The sequence below is a fragment of the Chlorocebus sabaeus genome, chromosome 1 (assembly GCF_047675955.1).
Source record: "Chlorocebus sabaeus isolate Y175 chromosome 1, mChlSab1.0.hap1, whole genome shotgun sequence".
NCBI classification, from domain to species: domain Eukaryota; kingdom Metazoa; phylum Chordata; class Mammalia; order Primates; family Cercopithecidae; genus Chlorocebus; species Chlorocebus sabaeus.
In genome coordinates, this window is record NC_132904.1 from 41121874 (window position 1) to 41145494 (window position 23621).

At 34.5% G+C, this 23621-nt stretch overlaps 1 long non-coding RNA gene across 1 annotated transcript; it reads right to left on the bottom strand.

Annotated features, from left to right (window-relative positions):
* Positions 1 to 218: 218 nt before the first annotated feature.
* LOC119624481 (uncharacterized) lies at positions 219 to 17163 on the bottom strand. The gene is made up of 3 exons (XR_012095404.1): positions 17007 to 17163; positions 5489 to 5585; positions 219 to 629 (listed from the first exon to the last, which is right to left on the bottom strand). It is a non-coding gene; the product is annotated as an uncharacterized lncRNA (long non-coding RNA).
* Positions 17164 to 23621: the final 6458 nt, after the last annotated feature.

Genomic DNA, 23621 nt, shown 5'->3' on the forward strand with positions numbered 1-23621 from the left:
GAGAAGTTGTAGAAAGGGGAAAATGAGTTGTTTTCAATGGTATAGAGTTTTATTATGCAAAGTGAATACATTCTAGAGGTCTGCTATACAACATAATGCCTGCAGGTAACAGTACTTTCAAGTATTGCAAACTTAAAAATTTGTTAAAAGGGTAGATTTTATGTTAATTGTTTTTACCACAAACAAACAAAAACAAAAAGGCATGAAGAAACTTTTGGAGATGATGAATATGTTTATTAACTTCATTATGGTGATAGCTTTAGGAATATATCCACATGCCCAATCTCATAAAATTATATACATTAAGTATTTGTAGTTACTGTATATTAATTATACATCAATAAAGCTATTTTTAGCCGGGTGTGGTGGCTTACGCCTGTAATCCCAGCACTTTGGGAGGCCGAGGTGGGCGAATAACCTGAGGTCAGGAGTCCAAGACCAGCCTGACCAACATGGCAAAAACCCGTCTCTACTAAAAATACAAAAATTAGCCAGGAGTGGTGGTGAGTGCCTGTAATCCCAGCTACTCAGGAGGCTGAGGCAGTAGAATCGCTTGAACTGGGGAGGTGGAGATTGCAGTGAGCCAAGATCACTCCATTGCATTTCAGCCTGGGTGACAGAGTAAGACTCTGTCTCAAAAAAAAAAAGAAAAGAAAATAGTTTACTCAAATGACATGTTTGAATGCATGCATGAACTTAACAGAAATAAACAAGACCATGAGAATAGACTAACATATGCCAATGAAATTTATGAATTCAGATGTGGGGGAAATCTAACTTTGAAGAAGGGACTTTGAAATTAATTTTTTAAAAAGAGACTAGTAGAACAACTGTATGCTTTAGCAAAATCATAATTTCAAATTATTGACGTGAAGAAGTTCAATTGATTCTGAAATCTATCTTCATGAAAAATTTCAACATAACATTTTAATGAAATATTACATATAAAGAAAAATTATAGCCTGACACATAATTTAAAGAAGTAAACTTAACCATATTTGGATTAATGGTAAGAAAGATATCCCCAACTATAAATAATTTGTTTTTCTTTTTGTTATTTTTACTACATGCTAGTGTTAAATTTATCACTGATGACAACTGGAAATAAAGTGAAAGGATTATTTAAACAACTTTGATTAGAACTACATTTAACCATTAAAATATCTGTATAAAATTATGTTCATATAAACAAGCCCCAGTTTTTCCTTTCAACAATAAAAAGATCTCATTTGGAAGTTTTATGTAAATCAATATTTAACGTCTTTAATATTTATTTTTCTTATAATGGTATAAATTCTAAGAAGATGATAAATTATGTTATCAACTTTTTTTATTTTTTATTATACTTTATGTTCTAGGGTACACGTACATAATGTGCAGGTTTGTTACATATGCATACATGTGCCATATTGGTGTGCTGCACCCATTAACTCATCATTTACATTAGATATATCTCCTAATGCTATCCCTTCCCCCTCACCCCACACCACAACAGGCCCCAGTGTGTGATGTTCTCCTTCCTGTATCCAAGTGATCTCATTGTTCAATTCCCACCTATGAGTGAGAATATGCGGTGTTTGGTTTTCTGTTCTTGTGATAGCTTGCTGAGAATGATGGTTTCCAGCTCCATCCATGTCCCTACAAAGAACATGAACTCATCCTTTTTTATGGCTGCATAGTATTCCATGGTGTATATGTGCCACATTTTCTTAATGGATTAAGAAAATCTGTCACGGATGGACATTTGGGTTGATTCCAAGTCTTTGCTATTGTGAATAGTGCTGCAATAAACATACGTGTGCTTGTGTCTTTATAGCAGCATGATTTGTAATCCTTTGGGTATATACCCAGTAATGGGATGGCTGGGTCAAATGGTATTTCTAGTTCTAGATCCTTGAGGAATCGACACACTGTTTTCCACAATGGTTGAACTAGTTTACAGTCCCACCAACAGTGTAAAAGTGTTCCTATTTCTCCACATCCTCTCCAGCACCTGTTTCCTGACTTTTTAATGATTGTTATTCTAACTGGTGTGAGATAGTATCTCATTGTGGTTTTGATTTGCATTTCTCTGATGGCTAGTGATGATGAGTATTTTTTCATGTGTCTGTTAGCTGCATAAATGTCTTCTTTTGAGAAATGTCTGTTCATATCCTTTGCCCACTTTTTGATGGGGTTTATTTCTTGTAAATTTGTTTGAGTTCTTTGTAGGTTCTGGATATTAGTCCTTTGTCAGATGAGTAGATTGCAAAAATGTTCTCCCATTCTGTAGGTTGCCTGTTCACTCTAATGGTAGTTTCTTGTGCTGTGCAGAAGCTCTTTAGTTTAATTAGATCCAATTTATCTATTTTGGCTTTTGTTGCCATTGCTTTTGATGTTTTAGACATGACGTCCTTGCCCATGCCTATGTCCTGAATGGTATTGCCTAGGTTTTCTTCCAGAGTTTTTATGGTATTAGATCTAATATTTAAGTCTCTAACCCATCTTGAATTAATTTTTGTATAAAGTGTAAGGAAGGGATCCAGTTTCAGCTTTCTACTTATGGCTAGCCAGTTTTCCCAGCACCATTTATTAAATAGGGAATCCTTTCCCCATTTCTTGTTTTTGTCGGGTTTGTCAACAATCAGATGGCTGTAGATGTGTGATATTATTTCTGAGGGTTCTGTTCTATTCCACTGGTTTATATCTCTGTTTTAGTACCAGTACCATGCTGTTTTGGTTACTGTAGCCTTGTAGTATAGTTTGAAGTCAGGTAGCATGATGCCTCCAGCTTTGTTATTTTGACTTAGGATTGTCTTGGCAATGCAGGCTCTTTTTTTGGTTCCATATGAACTTTAAAGCAATTTTATCCAATTCTGTGAAGAAAGTCATTGTTAGCTTAATGGAGATGGCATTGAATCTATAAATTACCTTGGGCAGTATGGCCATTTTCATGATGTTGATTCTTCCTATCCATGAGCATGGAATGTTCTTCTATATGTTTGTGTCCTCTTTTGTTTCATTGAGTGGTGGTTTGTAGTTCTCCTTGAAGAGGTCATATCAGCTTTCTTATAAATGCCTCCAAATTCCTTTTATTTCAGTTAAATCTTCTATGCAAATATTACTTTTCATAGTGATAATGATGTGAAAACTGAGTAATGCTGAAACAGTGTATCCTGTTTTTCAATTGTCTAGAAATGATAATTATATATGGGATACTAAATTGATCAGCAATGAAGAAATTATGTCAAAATACCTTTGTAGAGCCTTATAAAATAAGAATATGAATATTTTGGCAAAACCAAAAGCGACAATGGAAACAAACAAACATTCACTTGCCCCAAGCCAAGTGAATATCTTTTTAGAAAATTGCTGTGTAATAGGCCATGCAGGCTTGGAGTCTGAATCTAAAGATACTGAGGTTTAAATAAAAGTAAAATACTGTATTATTAAAGTTCTAAACAAATGAGCTAGCGAATTTATTTCAAACAGGCTTGAATAAATGGATTCAGAAAATGAAAAATGTTGTTAACAATTGAATCAGGAAGACAGAAATAAACCAAGACTGTCATGACCAAACCAAGAAATAAGGTCACCCCAGCATAAACCAAAATAACAATAACACTTAATTTACATCATGCTATACAAGACTGTTTTGTAATAGAGTATTAAAAGACACCAGTCACATAATATGCTGTGTTCCACCAGGCACAAATCACAAAGAATTCAACCCAAATGGTGCCCTATTGTGCAAAGTGATAGACCTGTGCTTACTGTAAGGCAGACACACTTCTGAGGGCTGTACATTAAATACTTTATTCTCAAAGCAATCCTAAGGTAGGTGCTATTCTTATCCCATTCTACAGATGCAGGAACAAACGGAGCTTGAATATCCTGCCAGAGACACACAGATAGTCGTGGTGCTGTGATTTGAATACGGGCAATATAACATTCTATGAATAAGCTATATTGACTCTCTATTAATATTTTTCTTCAGTGTATTTTTTAGCAAAGGCCTGAGTATATGAAACTATGTGCTGTGCAGTGTCTCCCTAGAATTTATTCCTTTCAAATACTTTCCATGGCATTACTATGAAATATGCATGCAAGATATACTAAAGTGATTTGAGAACATTTTATAAAGACTAGTTTGAAGCAACAGGTTTTTTACCTATGAAAATTTTAGTTTGAAAGGTGAATAGAAATAAACAAATAACATGGTATATATTTTCTTAGAATTATTCTCTTCTATTTAGTATTCATGTTTTCTATTTCTACTCTCAATGAAGAAGAAAAGAACACTCATGATAAAAGATTCATACCCTCCCTCCTCCGGTCAGTTGAACAGACCATACTTTTGAACTAATAGCACTCTACACACGCTAAATGTAGTTCGAATAAAGTAAGTCCCTGAAAGAAGATTTTAAGTCAATCTTAGTTGAAAACTCAGGCCAAATGTGAAGTAAACCGACTTGCTTATTACTCCTGAGCCTGTGTGTTTAAAACTCGTATTCCCCATAATTTGTTTACCAGACTGTTCTCAGCCATAGATTAAACATGCAGATCACCCCAAGGGAAGAGTAAATGCACAATTGAAAGAAAGAATAACTGGTGAGAGAAGATGATCCTACACAGAAAACAGCAAATACCTGAAGTAAGAGTGAGCACGTTTATAATTTGGGATATTTTTGTGAAAGGTGTTCACTTCCCAAACCATTGTCATATTATTAAGACTTCAAGCTTATAAAGAAAGTATAATTTTATCTACTAGACATACTTCTTTTGAGTAAGGTATTTTGATTATTTAGAAAAACTTCTGTGATCCCTAACCTAAATAAAAGCATATCATTTCTGTCTGTATATAAATCCTTTTTGTATATAAATCAAATCAGATAACGAACAAGTAAGTGTTTCTGTTTGTCCATTATTACATCACATAAAAAGGACAAGATGAATTTTTATAAACTCTGAGTGTACTTAGAATGGTTTGGCTTAGAATATAGATTAGATAGAATACCAGATAATCACTTTGGATCTCTAAAGAAGTATCCTCAGGGCCTTGAGAGGGATTAGCAGTCACACTAATGAGTGCCTGGAGAAATCCAGGGACCTTGGATGCTTGTCAAAGAACAGGCCATCATCAATCTAGGCAACCTTGAAAGACAGAGTCAAACAAGAAAGATCCATGAAATTGCTTACTCCAGGAGACCTGACCTAGCATTAATATGTCATAAAGAAGACAAAAGTGGTTCCAAATAAGAATGTCAAATAATTATAGCAGAAACTAATTCTTTGGATTTTCTGGGATCCATTTTGAAGTCATGTTGCTGCTTATTCAGCAGCTCTGTGTAGTGGGCACCAAAGTGACTCCCCTAAAGATGCTTAATGTCTCCACAGGAAAGGCCAGGAATCACCCAACCTGCCCATAAAGTTTTATTGGAAACCAGTGCTGTTTATTGTGTAGCAAAAGCACACAACCTCTTCTAGAAATTCTTTAGAAAGCACTTACCCCACTGATGGTGGTAGGTTCAGTCTAGCAGACTCTGTGCTGTTACTGCGAGTTGTATTTCTTCAAAAGGCCTTACTGTTTTTGGGTTGTGAAATGCCTATTTTTAAAACATGGAAAATTCAGATACAATATATAAATAAAGAATGCTGAAAGCACCTTATACTAATAAAGAACAAATTCAATATTAGCACTTTTTCTCCAAGAGAAATAGAGCAATAGGACCTAATTTACATTTTATCCATTTTATTTAAATCATTATCTTTTTGCAAATACTTTGTGGGATTTTAACAAATTTTCAGTTGTAACCATAACAGGTAAATCTAGTAATAAATGTTATAATGAGGTAAGTTTTTCCACATTTATTAAATGTACCAAATATGCCACATGATCTAATCTTAATACTTTTAAAATGTAGTCAGCCGTATACGTAAATCTGAGAGAACCCCTATTGCACATTGGCATACAATTAAAGGAAAAAACTATCATAAGAAAAAAAATAATATACTTCATATAGAAAGAAAATGTTTTTTAAAAAGTCAAAATCCTAGCAGTCCTAGTAGGACAAGGATGCACACAAGTTTGAGATTTTATATATCACTCTAGATAACTATGGCTTTATAAGGAATAACAATATTAATGTTATTTTTAAAAATATACTTTTATAAATACAAGTTATATTTTATCAAATCCTAATGTTTTGAGAGCATAGAATGAATAATTTTGGGGCTATGTTTCTCAAGTAAAATTTCAAAGTTTGGTAGCTTGACATACATTTTGAATGATTTTATATGGTTACTGAACAAACACACAAAATTTTTGTAAATATCCCTCTATTCCCAGGTGCTTCTTTTAGGAAAATTACTTCATTGAATATTTGAATATTCTATTGCATCTCAGAATAGTTATATAGTCATCCCTGTGAATGTTCAGCTCTGAAGATAGAGATCACATACGACAAGTTAACTGACGGGGTCCTACTTCAGGATCAATCATTTCACCCAAACTCTCCACAGTCTATATTGTGACAGAGAATCAGAAATGCATCTGAAGCCTACTATAACGTCTTTGAAAGAAGAAAGAAAAGACAAAAACATTTTTCAGCAGTGTTTTGCTTCAGAGACATGAAAGAGAACCATAAGCATGCCCATTGTAACGACAATATATGTGAGTTATGGTTCAACCTGGGCTCACATTGCAGAATTATTAAGTACTTTCATAACCTAGAGGAAGGGGGGCAACGGTAGGCATAGTTTGCATAGAAGGAACAAAATTGACAATAATAAAACTATCTGCAGAAAACATGCGGGTATGAGAGTGCCAGTCTCTATATAAATATTATTAGATATGTTTAATTTTATATAATGTAGATAAAAATAAATATAAATAAAATATTCATCATACATCTTAAGGGATCATCATGTACACTCTCAGTTTGGAAGCCACTATATTACATTAGAGGAACGTATTCTTTAAGCACTAGCAGATTTGTATATCTCGCTATGGAATATATATATATATGTATAATTATATATATATATATATGTTATTCCAATCTGGCAGTATAAATCAGATTGACAACAAGACAGTATTAGTGAACATCTTTAGTTTGTAGTAAAAGGTTAATAATTCTAAGTGTCTGGATATTTCTATGGGTTTCAGAGAGCTCTGTTTTGTCTTCTAAACAGTCATTGAATTCTTTATTCATATCAGTTATACTTTAATCTGCAAGGTAATCACGAGGCAGTGGGAAGTGTAATAGACTGGGGCTGGGCCTAGGTTTTAACTCTAGCTTTGCAGTTATTTTACCATGTATTCAACAAAAGCTCCAGCCTAGACACTGAGATACAGTACTAAATAAAACCTACCACTGTTCTGACATCACAAGGCAATGAGCAATTCACTGCACAGCATTTGGTCTTATTTCCTTCATGGTTTTTTTTCTACTACATTCAGTATAGTTTTAGTGACATATTCTTGGCATTTCAATTCCTGACATCTTGAGAATAAATATTTTTTTCAATGACTAAAATAATACAATGAAGTGGAGAACTTAAAGTATGATTATAACCACTGTCTTAGTCTATTCAAACTACCTTAACAAAGTATTTGACACTGAGTAATTAATAAACAACAGAAATTTACTTCTCCCAAATTCACAAATCTGGGAAGCCCCAGATCAAGTCTCCAGTAGATTCAGTGTTTAGTGAGGGATCATTTTGTAAAAACGCTGCCTTCAACGTGCGTTCTCACATGGCAAAAGGTGGCAACAAACTCCCCCAGTCCTCTTTTAAAAGGGCATCAATACCATTCACAAGGGCTCCACCGTTATGACCTAATCACCTTCCAAAGACCCCACCTCTTAATACCAACACTTTAGGAGGTTAGTTTTCAACATACAAATTTTGGAGATACACAAACATTCAGACAGTAGCAATACACTTTCAGCACAAATGATCTATAAAACCACTTTTCATAAGTAGAAACAAACTCAAAGATTATAAGTAAATACGCTTTTCTGATGCCAGGGGAGTTACATGATGCGTATATATATATGACATATCAAAAGACAAGAGAGTTTCAAGGGATGTATATCTGCTCACTAAAAACATTCATAATAATTAAAATGTATTGAAAACCCAAACTGTATAAAACCTTGTAGTTAGTGGAGAATTTATTTTAAAAAAAAAAAACCTCATCTTAAGATATTATCAACAAATCCATAGAGTTAAAGGAGAATAATTTCAGATGTTACATTTTGAAAATCCATCATAATATAATTTTTGATTCACTTCCCTGGAAGAATTTGTATCAGGTTTGAGTAAACCACTCTGTGGAAATCTGAATTGCTTTGCCAAATTAAAATTTTCAAGTTTAGTTCTAGAGGAATGCAATCAAGTAACATCTCTAGTTTCAAAATAAACACTTAGGCTCAGTTTTTTAAAAAAAATTTGTATAGTTCTGAATTAAATGATACGCAAATTCACAGAAAACTATGTATTTCTGAATTCTACAGTTAAACATGTGAAAAGCATATAGGCCACTTATAATTAGGTTAACATTAATTTGTTTACTTATTGTTTTAAGGGGAGCTATAAGGCATGCAATAACCTTTGATGGTAGACTGACCATGATATAAATAGTAAAATTTTATTGAACAGCATGCTCAAATTTTATGTCAACAGAGAAGTCATGTATATTTATATTTGTGTGTGTGTTTGTGTCTATAGTAAGTACTGTCTTTCTCTGTTTAGGCATACCTATATATTTTACCATTCGTATTTATAAATACAAGTAGAACTCTATTTGCCTATAAATACACATACATAAGGCTCTTCTATCCAGCACGCTTCTTGAGATTTCAAAGGAAATGCTACTGAGAAGAGAATTTCAAAGTGAAAAGCATCATAACACCAGTGGATCCATTTGGAAGCAAAAGTTGAAATAGTTCAACTTTGAGCAGAATCTCGATATTATATATGTCTTACATCTCACTTCTAATTTGTTCACCACCAGTTATTGACACTTCCGTAATTTTCATTCCATTCTATAAAACCCAAGTGATTTTTTTTAGTAAATAAAGTATGCCTAATTTAACTTGATATTAACTACAACTCACAAACCTTTTGGGACAGAAGAATAACTTGTAGCTAGTATGTATGTCTGTGTGGATGGATGGATAGATTGATGGATGATAGATAGATTCCTTGACAATATCTCAGATATTCTACTGAGTCTATTGTTATTGAGAGAGCTCAAGAATCTATTTGAAACAAGTACTCAGAAAAACGTTAGGAGGTAATTTCCTTACCTGAAGGAAGATTTAAGTTTTTAAAAAACTTAACAAGCCTAATAAGCTTTAAAATCTTATCAAGTTATAGTCCATCTTAAAACATACATTTATGCATATTTGAATGTGTTCTGATTAAAATAATTAGAATTAAAATAGGATTAAAAGAAAATGTGGCAAGCATCTATATTTTATTTTTTTTTCTTTTTTTTTTAATTAATTTATTATTATTAAACTTCAAGTTGTAGGGTACATGTGCACAACGTGCAGGTTTGCTACATATGTATACTTGTGCCATGTTGGTGTGCTGCACCCATCAACTCGTCATTTACATCAGGTATAACTCCCAATGCAATCCCTCCCCCCTCCCCCCTCCCCATGATAGGCCCCGGTGTGTGATGTTCCCCTTCCCGAGTCCAAGTGATCTCATTGTTCAGTTCCCGCCTATGAGTGAGAACATGCGGTGTTTGGTTTTCTGTTCTTGTGATAGTTTGCTGAGAATGATGGTTTCCAGCTGCATCCATGTCCCTACAAAGGACACAAACTCATCCTTTTTTATGGCTGCATAGTATTCCATGGTGTATATGTGCCACATTTTCTTAATCCAATCTGTCACTGATGGACATTTGGGTTGATTCCAAGTCTTTGCTATTGTGAATAGTGCTGCAATAAACATACGTGTGCATGTGTCTTTATAGCAGCATAATTTATAATCCTTTGGGTATATACCCAGTAATGGGATGGCTGGGTCATATGGTACATCTAGTTCTAGATCCTTGAGGAATTGCCATACTGTTTTCCATAATGGTTGTACTAGTTTACACTCCCACCAACAGTGTAAAAGTGTTCCTATTTCTCCACATCCTCTCCAGCACCTGTTGTTTCCTGACTTTTGAATGATCGCCATTCTAACTGGTGTGAGATGGTATCTCATTGTGGTTTTGATTTGCATTCTTATACACCAGTGACAGTCAAACAGAGAGCCAAATCAGGAATGAACTTCCATTCACAATTGCTTCAAAGAGAATAAAATACCTAGGAATCCAACTTACAAGGGATGTAAAGGACCTCTTCAAGGAGAACTACAAACCACTGCTCAGTGAAATCAAAGAGGACACAAACAAATGGAAGAACATACCATGCTCATGGATAGGAAGAATCAATATCGTGAAAATGGCCATACTGCCCAAGGTAATTTATAGATTCAATGCCATCCCCATCAAGCTACCAATGAGCTTCTTCACAGAATTGGAAAAAACTGCTTTAAAGTTCATATGGAACCAAAAAAGAGCCCGCATCTCCAAGACAATCCTAAGTCAAAAGAACAAAGCTGGAGGCATCACGCTACCTGACTTCAAACTATACTACAAGGCTACAGTAACCAAAACAGCATGGTACTGGTACCAAAACAGAGATATAGACCAATGGAACACAACAGAGTCCTCAGAAATAATACCACACATCTACAGCCATCTGATCTTTGACAAACCTGAGAGAAACAAGAAATGGGGAAAGGATTCCCTATTTAATAAATGGTGCTGGGAAAACTGGCTAGCCATAAGTAGAAAGCTGAAACTGGATCCTTTCCTTACTCCTTATACGAAAATTAATTCAAGATGGATTAGAGACTTAAATGTTAGACCTAATACCATAAAAATCCTAGAGGAAAACCTAGGTAGTACCATTCAGGACATAGGCATGGGCAAAGACTTCATGTCTAAAACACCAAAAGCAACGGCAGCAAAAGCCAAAATTGACAAATGGGATCTCATCAAACTAAAGAGCTTCTGCACAGCAAAAGAAACTACCATCAGAGTGAGCAGGCAACCTACAGAATGGGAGAAAATTTTTGCAATCTACTCATCTGACAAAGGGCTAATATCCAGAACCTACAAAGAACTCAAACAAATTTACAAGAAAAAAACAACCCCATCCAAAAGTGGGCAAAGGATATGAACAGACATTTCTCAAAAGAAGACATTCATACAGCCAACAGACACATGAAAAAATGCTCATCATCACTGGCCATCAGAGAAATGCAAATCAAAACCACAAAGTTTTTTAAATATTGAAATTATGAAAAGCCAAAGATGCTAAGAGCCATAAATAGCTAAAGAGGAAACAGAGGATTCTTCCATAGGACTTACAGAAGGAGCTTGGCCATACTGACACCTTGACTTAAGACTTTTAGTCTACCCTAATGTGACAGAATACACTTTTATTGTCTTAAACAATTTACTTTGTGGTACTTTGTTATGGAAACCCCAAGCAACAAATACAGATTTTGGTACCAGTCATGGGTACTATTGTAACAAATTCCTAAACATGGTTAATTGGTTCTGGCATTTTGTAATGGCAAAGACAAAGAATTTTGAGATGCATGCTGGAAAAAGTATATATTGCCTTGAAGAAATTATTGTCAGAAATATAACCATTGATTTATATGAACAATATATATATGAATAATATAATTTATATGAATAATATAACCAGCAATTTTGATGAGGCCTCAGTTGGAAGTGAAGATAGTAACGAAAGTTCCCATTTTCTTAGGGACTACATACATCATCAAGAACAGTATATCTGTAGAAATACAAACATTAAGGGTGCTTCTGGTGAGTTCTCAGAAAGAAATAAGTAGCATGTTATTGGACATCGGAGAAGAGGCAATCCTTGTTGAAAACTTTCAGAAAACTTAGCAGAATTAATAGATAGTGTTGGGTAAAAATTAAAATTTGAATATTTAGTTGACAAGATTTCCAAGCAATCTGTGAAAAATATGTTCTGTTTTCTCTTTGCTACTATTAGTAAAATGTGAGCAGAAAGAGTCAAATTGAGGAACACATTATTAAATAAAAAGAAACAAGAATTTGATGATTTGAAAAATCTCCAGCCTATCCATATTATAAAGGATGTTAAAGCATACTCTACAGAGAATGCCTAGAACCTTCAGAGAGAGCATAATCCTGTTACAACTTTCTTTCAGACTTATTCCCTAACATTTAAGTCTTTAATCCATCTTGAATTAATTTTTGTATAAGGTGTAAAGAAGGGATCCAGTTTCAGCTTTCTACTTATGGCTAGCCAATTTTCCCAACACCATTTATTAAATAGGGAATCCTTTCCCCATTTCTTGTTTTTGTCAGGTTTGCCAAAGATCAGATGGTTGTAGATATGTAGTATTATTTCCGAGGGTTCTGTTCTGTTCCATTGGTCTGTATCTCTGTTTTGGTACCATTACCATGCTGTTTTGGTTACTGTAGCCTTGTAGTATAGTTTGAAGTCAGGTAGCGTGATGCCTCCAGCTTTGATCTTTTGGCTTAGGATTGTCTTGGCAATGCAGGCTCTTTTTTTGGTTCCATATGAACTTTGAAGTAGCTTTTTCCAATTCTGTGAAGAAAGTCATTGGTAGCTTGATGGGGATGGCATTGAATCTATAAATTACCTTGGGCACTATGGCGATTTTCATGATACTGATTCTTCCTATCCATGAGCATGGAATGTTCTTCCATTTGTTTTTATCCTCTTTTATTTCTTTGAGCAGTGGTTTGTAGTTCTCCTTGAAGAGGTCCTTCACATCCCTTGTAAGTTGGATTCCTAGGTATTTTATTCTCTTTGAAGCAATTGTGAATAGGAGTTCACTCATGATTTGGCTCTCAGTTTGTCTGTTACTGGTATATAGGAATGCTTCAGATTTCTGCACATTAATGCCAGAAAGTAAAACAAATTATGCAATAAAATTTTCACTGTAGAAAACGTTAAGCAATCTCCAGAAAATAAGGATTAACTAAAGGAGCATACACAAACTTTTACTCTTGAAAATAAATGGCACTAACATTCTTACTAATGGTCAGCATTAACTCTGGAGATTATTTCCTTAATCGTTTCCAAGATGCTAACAATGAGGACTATGGACTTAGAAAAAATTATGCATTGATTAATAGGACTGAAGAGAGTTTAGAAAGTATTTAGTATACAACCATTTCTCCTCTTATATTGTATATGAAAAAACAGAAGTTTGGAAATAGTAAGTGACATATCGAAGATGCAACAGTGAATTAGGGGCATGGCAAGAAAGAAACTGAAATCCATGACTTCAAGTGAGGCCTTTCCTTTTGAATAATATACCACATTTGGAAGAACAAAAGCTTTGGAGAAAGTTGCTATCATGGGAATAACCATCTAACATTCATAAAATAAAATGAGTATAATACTGGAGTTGAATATGACTGTTTAAGAAATTAATAATGTTTGACTAATAATAGCACTACTGCATCTATATACAACTTTATTTCAAAGACACCTCACATATATTCAAAGAGCTATATTTAAAATAGCAAAAACATATTTATAGAAACTTTTAGGTACATAATTGTCAACAGTATTTTAATAAGAAAATCTTGTAGAATATTTCTCTACGCCAATTTATGTGATCAAGAAAACCAACAGCATTTATTCGCATGTGGTATGTAACAAACTTGAAATTTTACTTTATATTTGCATATGGTATGTGAAAGACATAAATTGAATAAATTCCTAACGAATCAAATTAAAAATAGCCTTTAATTATGTGATGCACACTACTTCCTTTGACTAGCCCATACATGAAAAATTAAAATTTACAAGAGCATTGTAAATGTCTCATTCAATGGAGAAAAATAAACACAAGTTGAATTATATAAACTGGAATCATTTCTGGAATAGAAACACATTGTCATTGAAAGTTTAGGTAGAGCTAGGTAATTAATGAATGAATTTCTAGTCTGCATTGTGAATCAAAATGATTTGGGAATCTAGAATTTCATTCGCTTTTGTCTCTTCTGGCACAATATTGAGATCCATTTTTTAACCCAAAATTTCATCCAATAAACATTTAAATATATTCAAATCTCTACTAAATTAAACATACCCTGTATAGATGCAAATGCAGGCATACAGATCTTTCTCTTGAATGCGGTTTCTGTTCGATCTCTCTCCTTTCAACAGGTGGAAAGGGTGTTCATTTTATTTCCTAACTCGGTGGTAATCTCAACCTTTTTCATGGCTTTGATTGTCATCTTATATACTGATTATTCATAAATTTGATTTCCAGAATTTACCTCTGAGTTCCAAAATCAGCCATCCAAACATTCAATTGATACTTCCACTCCAGCATCAAATATTTCCACTTCAAAGGCATGTAAATCAAACGTTGTTTAACTAAACCACCTCCCTGAAAACCTGGTTCTCTTTCACTGTTTTATGTATCACTCAATGCCACTGTACAAATTAAAAAGCCAGGAGTCGACTTTGAAATCTCCATATCTAACGCACCATAAAATATCAGATACTTTAATTATTAAACATCTATCTGATTTTTTACTCCACTATCTCATTATTTTTTTCATTTGTTTTCATCAGTTTTACAAGATTTATAGAATACTCCACTACTTTAATACAAGAACTTATCACCTCTCACCTGGATCATGGTACTATCATATTAAATAGTCTTACTCTTTTACTCTACAGCCTAATCAGCACAATTTCCACAGTGTTGCCAGTAATTTTTTTCTTTTCACTTAATAATTGCTGTTTTTAAAAAATGTGTAAACATATATGTAATTTTATTTTAATGTGTAATTACACCATATGATTTGATAGTCTATTTTTCTTTCTTCTTTGCTTTTCTCCATACTCCCTCTCTTATTACATCTAAATCCACATCATTCCACTCTACTCATGTAGCCTATGTTAAAAAACTAGTACATATTGCACCCTTCCATGTCATTTTCCAGCAAAAGTAAATATATATACACACAAACATTCATGCATACTTTAAAGTATTTATATTTAATTTTAGTGTTCTTTTAAAATTTACCATATTAAATTATTACATTTTTGCGTTTTCCTAAATAACATGTAGGTATTGCTATAAATTAATTCATACATCTCTAATTCATTATTCTCAATGACTACAAAACATTTCCTGGGTTAAGTGAGCAGAAATTTATTCAGGCTTTTTTATTGACACATCTTCATATTTTTCTACTTATTATCTACATTGTGATTTTTTCAAACCTGAACCCAATTATATCTACCTGAACTCAACCTCTGACCCCCAAAACACAAGGCCTGTGTGTTTTACCTCTACCTACCTCTGAAGCCTCATTGACTCCTATACACCTTTGTTCACTTTGAGTTACACACACACACAGACACACACGTGCCTACACATTTCATTCAGTATCTTCTCTTCCTAAAGAATTCAGCTTTTTGTTACATATCAAGAGATCTTTTGTTTCATTTTTCTAAATAACATATTATCTAGTTAAATGTCCCCCAGAGCACCAAACATCAGAGTATTGCAATTATTATTACTTATTATTAATGTAACATTACATTAACTTGTGGTTTTTGTCATTGTCAGTCTCCTTGACAAAACTGTAATTTTCACAAGTCCAGGAATTTTTTTCTGCCTTTTAGTTTTATATTTATTTCAATTTCTTTGTTTGCTTTTTCTTTTGAGACAAAATCTCACTCTGTCATCCAGCCTGGAGTGCAGTGGTGTGATCTCAGCTCACTGCAATCTCCCCTTCTTGAGTTCAAGCAATTCTCATGCTACAGTCTCCTGAGTAGCTGGGACTACAGGTGTGCGCCACCACACCCGGCTAATTTTTGTATTTTTGGTACAGATGGGTTTTCACCATGTTGGCCAGGCTGGTCCCAAACTCCCGACTTCAGGTGTTCTGCCCAACTCAGCCTCCCAAAGTCCTGGGATTACAGGCATGAGTTGCTGCGCTGGGTCCATTTTAATTTCTTTACATCTCTAGGACTTAGTACAAAACACTGAATATACTAGCAGTCAGTATATTTGATGAATAAATTATAATAAATAAAATAAACACAAAATAAGAATGAAAATATTATGACTACTGAAAATATAAATTAATATTTGAAGAAAAGTTAGAAGAAATAGATTAGTTTCAATATTATATTGAATATTATAAACATTTGCAATTACTAAACATAAATTGGATTTTGAAGTTTCTTAATAAAAAAGCAGCTTGAAAAAAAAATTAGTTATTTGGACTAACCAAAGTGAACTTTATATTATAGTACTTAGATGTAAAATAAATATTTCTATTTGGTACTTAATGAGTTACAATTTTCTTGAAATTTTTTAACACTCTTTTGAAATTAATATCCCTTGGAAATCATGACAATAATCATAATTACAACACTTATGAATTCCTACTTGATGGCTAATATTGTTTTATGCACTTCACGTACATTATATTATAAACTCTTTACATACCTCAAGGGACAAGTCTATTATTTTCATTTTAATGATAGTGATATGATGGTACATAGAAATTAATGTGGCCAACTTCCTAGAGCTAACAACTAGAGAAGGCAGAATGTTTAATCTTCCATTTAATAAAATTAAAAAAAAATAATAGCATAGAAAAATCTAAAGATGATTCTCAAATGGTTTATGCTCTATTTGAAATCTCCTCACTGCATATTTATTTTTCTGCTAAGTAGTTTAAGACACTGTTTCAGTATCTACTGCTGAATCATAGATCTTCCAACTTAATGGCATAAAACAAAACTATTTCTCATGATTTTATGAAATGACTAAGGATAGCTGAGTGGTTCTTAGTTCCTTGCTTCATCAGATGGGGTTATTAATTCAGCTGCATTAAGGTGATAGTTAGACCAGACTGAAAGGTCCAAGAAGGCTTCACTTACAGAACTATTCCACCAGGCCTTTCTACATGGGCGCTTTGCTTCTTTACAGCTTGTTGGTCTCAGGAAAGTTGAAGTTCTTACGTGGCAGCTGGTTTCAAAAAAAGACCGAAAGTGAAAGCTGCCAGTCCTTGTAACAGCTGAGCATGGACCTGAAGTTTCTACTGGATGAACCGCATCACAAGGTCAGTCTGGACTGCAGGCGAAGCCAGTCCAGATCCCAGGGAAGGGAAAATGAAATTTTCCACTGGATGAAAGGGGCAATGATTACATGTGGAGAGGAAGATAACTGCGTATGGCTGTCTTCGGGGACTATAGCTCAGTTACACACCTATACGTTATAATTATTTTTCACATATTTGTTTTCCTACTCTTTTGTGGTAGTATTGGAAATAGTAGAATGTGAAAAAGAAAGTATTATGAAAGAACAGAAGTATACGGGAGGCTATGTACCCAAACATTAGTATTTTAATGCGGAATTTGAAATGACCCTGAAAATCCTTATTTTTCTTTAGGTTTATACAAGGGCAAGGAAGATTGAGCAACTTATGCCATGGACTAGGGGCAAGAAAGAGGAATCTGTGATTTTCGACTACTGCTTGTAAATCAATAAAGCTAAAAATAAAACAAATCAAAACAAAACAAAATCCAAGGTGCTTGATGAATATAGGCAGGACAAGAATGGAAAGAAAAGGGAGGGACAAAATGTAAAGGACATTGAATGACAGGCTGAGGACCTAAACTAGACATTTTTGCCCAGAGCAAGCACTGGGCTTATTATATTAAACTAGTAGAGACAATATAACTAAGGGAGAATCATCCAGAGGTTACTTTGACTCACTCAGCGATGCCCAAATTTTGTCAAATGTTTAATTGTTTTTTAAACACATATTTTCCTAGCCTTGAAATATTATGACAAATGTTTTAGACAAGGATGTTATTGATAGTGCCAAACAAAATATCTTTTTTTTTTAGATTTTTTTAAATTTTTTAATTTTATTATTATTATTATTTTTAATTCAATTGTATGGGTAATCACTTTTTTAAAATTTATTTATTATTATTATACTTTAAGTTGTAGGGTACATGTGCATAACGTGCAGGTTTGTTACATATGTATACTTGTGCCATGTTGGTGTGCTGCAGCCATCAACTCGTCATTTACATCAGGTATAACTCCCAATGCAATCCCTCCCCCCTCCCCCCTCCCCATGATAGGCCCCGGTGTGTGATGTTCCCCTTCCCGAGTCCAAGTGATCTCATTGTTCAGTTCCCACCTATGAGTGAGAACATGCGGTGTTTGGTTTTCTGTTCTTGTGATAGTTTGCTAAGAATGATGGTTTCCAGCTGCATCCATGTCCCTACAACCCAAATGTCCATCAGTGACAGATTGGATTAAGAAAATGTGGCACATATACACCATGGAATACTATGCAGCCAAACAAAATATCTTAAGTTAAACGTTTAGAAAAGTGTTATGCTCAGCAAAAGGAATTAAATGATTTTTCTGAGACTTCTAAAAATATGTATCATTCAGTTAAAATAATATATGTAAAAAGCTCTACAGAATAAATGTTATTAGTATCATTAACTAATAAAACTAATTTAGAGCCTAATATCTCTTACATGACATCAGGATGAAACAATAATGTCCCATCCCCTATAAACACACTCAGTCAACCTAATCCTGAATAATAGCAGCAGTACATACATCACTAAAACCAGAGAATTTGAAAGGTGAGGAATTGACTAACTTATTTGACCCAATTTTAAACTTGTTTTTCATTGCCACCTTCAAACATCTGCAGCTTCCTTACCTCTTTCGGTCTTCATAGAACTGAAGAGAGTTAGAGCCTTGCTCTGGATTAGGCTTTGGAATGAGGGAAAGTCATTTATTAAAATTCTTATTTTAAAATTTTCATTTTTACCCTTTTAAACTTTATTTCTCTTTTGGTTGCTTATAGTCTTTTGGTATGAATGTGTGGTTATTATTATTCCCTTTTAATGAAGTCTTATTTAAATTTATTAATATATTGTAGTTAACTGTAATGTATGTATTGATATTAACTGTTTAATGTGTGATGTGACATTTTAAAAATATGTTAGTTTCCATATTTATATACATATGCTATAGCACATATATTTTATGTTTTCTATATTTGTAATATGGTGTCCGTATGCTTTATTTTATGATAAAATTTGTTTGTTTTTTTTTTAATTCCATCCTCCCCAATTATTTTGGAGAGTAGTACATTGGTCTTTTTCATTCAACCAATGCTTACTTTTACTTAAAGAAGAAAAAATAGAGAAATAATAAAATAGAGAAAGGTAGATAAAGAAGGAGATAAACAGGGAAAATGGAAAAGATGTTATGTTTAATACATAAACTTCTATTATTCAATGTATAAAATTAAGAAGTATAACAAAATATTTTACTCCCCTCTGTAAAATTATAGATACATCTTAATATTTTAAAATTCATAATATTTTATCAGAACTAGAATAATTCCCTTCTTTTATAAACGTTTGCTTAAGATGTTCTCATTTTTTCAGTCCTACATATTTGGCACAAATTATTTTTGTGACATATATCAACCTTCTTTTTACTCTCAAATGATTATTTTCTTGCTAATATTGTTTTATGTAATAGAAAATTGAAAAGGCAGTGTATAGTTTCCTGGATCCCCACAGCCCACAGCTGGTATCCATCATGCTCTGGATCCCCAAGTTGAATAATTGATGATATGTGGCCTATTTGATTTTGAGGAAATTATATTCTACTTGTGGCCTATTTGCTTTTGCTTTAATAAAGCAAAGGGGGAATGTACTAAAGTTTATTTGAGTTATTTGAAATATAGAACTTGAATTTCTACTTATCATAATCTCTTAAAATGTATGCGTAGCCAGGCAATTTAAGCATTACCATCAATGGAGAACAGGCCTTGAATTTTAAATATCTCTAAAGGTACTATACTAAAGTTTTGTTATTATTTTGGGGTTCAGAAATCATATACCTGACAAAGAGTTTCTTTAGATTTCAGGGGGGTGAAATGCAGATACTGATAAATAGGTGTGATTATGAAAAGCCTAGCAATTGCCACCCACTGTGTTGAGCTAAAATTAAACAAAAGACAAATAAATAGCCTACTGGTCATTGGCTAGCACAATAACATAAATTGATTATTTCAGTGATGCATGCTTTTATATAAGCATAAGAGTGACACAAGCATTTTTAAACAGTTCAAATTATTTGTCAACTGTTGAGAAATTTCAGCTAGGATTTAAAGGAGCACAACATAAGCAAATCACGTAATAGCCACACATTGGTGACAAACTGAAAATTAAATTAGCCTGGCAAAGAATTGCTCAAAATTGTTAAGTCATCAAATCATCAAATCTCTTCCCAGCAGGGATTTGCTCTGAATAACCCCATGCTTGCTATTCATTCTTCCTATTCGTAATTGTATCATTTCCTCTTTATCCTACTCCCCTATCAAAAATAATTTCTACCTAGAGCACATATATGGAAATCCATAACAAAGCAAGCAAGACACAGGACAAAAACACAAAGCATTTTAAATTTATTCTGATTGCTCTTCTGATTACAAAGCCCATGTATCTAGTCACATTTTCATAACTATATTTAAAAGCTTTTAAAACCTTGTGTTGATATCTGAGAGTTACTTATAAATGAATCATATGTAAAAAGTTAAAATGGCATTCTCTGGTTGTAGAAGGCAAGGAGGCCATTTTCTCTTCTCTCTTCTCACAAGGGTTTTCTTAGAGGCATAATGAATCCGAGTCCATATTTTAACATTTGGAATAGAGATACACTTCTCTAGGGACGGGGCCCATCATCAGTTTTTACAATGTAGAGATATCACTAAGGTCCAGGCCAGATGACTTCTAAAAATGTAAAAATGGACCTCTGGAATTAACTCATGAGATATACAGGTGACTGTCAACAAGGTGCAGTTCTCTGTCTCAAGAAGATAAGAAAAGTTGTGCTTTGCTTTATAAAACGTTCGGTTTTGGCTGAATTTCATAATCAGTTTCTCATACTAACTTATGTGCACATAAATCTGTTAATGCTTACTTTATCATAATTTTTGTTCTTTCTCTCTTCTATATTGGTACAGAGAGGTTTGTGTGTGGGTGTTTGTGTCTGTTGACAAGACTGTTTTATTTCCTCTGCATAGCCAAAGATGACATGACTCACAGAATTCCACATCAGTTAATTTTAAAAGTTGAACTTGGCTAGGCACGGTGGCTCACACCTGTAATCCCAGCACTTTGGGAGGCCGAAGGGGACTGATCACCTGAGGTCGGGAGTTGAAGACCAGCCTGACCAACATGGAGAAACCCCAACTCTACTAAAAATACCAAAAAAATTAGCTGGGCGTGGTAGCACATGCCTGTAACCCCAGCTACTCGGGATGCTGAGGCATAAGAATTGCCTGAACCTAGGAGGCGGAGGTTGCGGTGAGTTGAAATGGCACCATTGCACTCCAGCCTGGGCAACAAGAGCAAAACTCCATCTCAAAAAAAAAAAAAAAAAAAAGGTTGAACTTAAAGTTGGGGCAGTACAGCAAGTCCTCAGAAATTCTTATACAAACAATTCTGATAGATATATTGGTAGGACCTTTAGCTATAAATACATTCTAAAATAAGTCAGTAAGAAGACTATACAATCAGTCAAAACTTCAGATGGAGATTCAACATATGAAGAACATACATTCTTAAAGGCAGTTTACCTAGATGATCTGTAATCTACATTCTTACCTTCCATAATCTACTTTCTAGGAAATTTTCTCCTGAACTATGCAGCACTGTCCACAATTATTTTTTGGAATTATTTATTCCTGCAACTGTCTCTTCTACATGATTCTAAAGTAGTGAAAGCCAAAATCTGTCTACCTCTACCCTCTGGATACTGAGAATCAAAACCATACCATACTGTACATTAACATGACTTTGCTATTCCACTGTCTCCATTGACATGTCTTTGCTCTTTCCGGACTGTCCTGGTAAAGCAAGTAGTTTGGTTGTTTATTACGGGAACTTCATGAAAGGGCCGCCATCTCTTCAATGGAAAACATTAATAGAGAGTTTGTTTTCCACAATTCTTTGAATTGCCTCAAGATCCTTACTTTATGGTTTCCATTAATCCTGGACTGTTGTATCATAATTCTGAATCAATCCCAATCAAGCCTTTACTTTGAAAGATCCACATTGAATGCAACTTTTTTACCTCCAATTTGCAGCTAACTTTTGACCTTACAGTTTTCTTTTCTTTCCCCATGAGACGTATTGTCAAAGCTTAGTGAGATACTGTTCTCAATCTATATATCTGTATCTATATTTATAAATTATATTCCTTTTCATCTGTTAAAATACATATCTGAATGACTAGCATATGACGTTATCAAAAACGTGCATTAAACAATTTTATGCTTCATAAATGTACAATGATGATAATTATAACTATTCTGAGATCTTTCTCTTAAGTATCATGGGACAGCTGAGAAAGCCACAAAAGGAAAGCCTTTTTGTAGTTTCATAGTAACATAGTAAACTTCACTATGATAGACAAGTGAAGAGTTGAGTTTAGTGCAATGTGAGCACTAAACTCAAAACAGTATTCCTTTCACTTATATTTACATGAATTATAAATATTTTTCCAATGTAAAGGAGGAGGGACAGATCTGACTCCGACTTGAGGGGCAGGTTTGATTCAAGAACAAGTTACTTTTGTAATATAGATTTTATCAATTTTACTTCATACATTTTCTAATCTGTATAATGGCGGGATCTTATAATAGCTCTGATCTCAGAGCAGGGTTGGGACTGAGCCCAGGCGCCTTCGCAGCCTGGACACTTGTGCTATGTTGAGGCCCTCTAGACTTTGGGTACTGATAAGCGGTGGTGGGGGAAGCCAAGGTCAGGGCTGAGGGCATCTGGGAGCTGGCCTGCAGGTGCCCATTGGCACAAGCAACCTAGGCGCCATAGAGAGTGGCAGGAGGCATATGGGCTCCTGGGTAGAATGGAGTGGGTCCCCAGTGAGGCCCTACCTTCAGGCCAGGGAGAGCCTGAAGGCTGGGGCCTGGGCTACCAGTCCTGTGGACTGGAGTGGGAACTTGTGGTGCCTTTTCCAGGTGGCACATGAACCAATTGTCATGCATTTTCTCCCTCTGAGGCCCATAAAATCTCCAGGCTTAGCCAGAGCAGAGCAGAAGACAGAGAAACCATGGGACGACCAGCTGCAGAGAGGAGCTGCCCTATGCCAAGAGCTTCAGATGACAGGACAACCTGCCTGGAGAGAGGATAACCTGCATGCAGAGAGGAGCCACCCACTCTAGGGCTTCCTCTCAGCAGAAAGCTGGAGATGAAGGGGTGACCAGCTGCAGAGAGAAGCTACCCTTTCTATTAAGAACTGAACACTTGTTGGGATGACCTGCTTGCAGAGAGGAGCTACCCTCTCTGCTAACAGCTGAAGACTCACCCAGACACTCTGACTACAGAGAGAAGCTGCCCGCTGTGGGTCTCTTCTGAGCTGCTCTATTGCTCAGTAAAGCTCCTTTTCATCTTGCTTACCCTCCACTTGTCCGTGTACCTCAT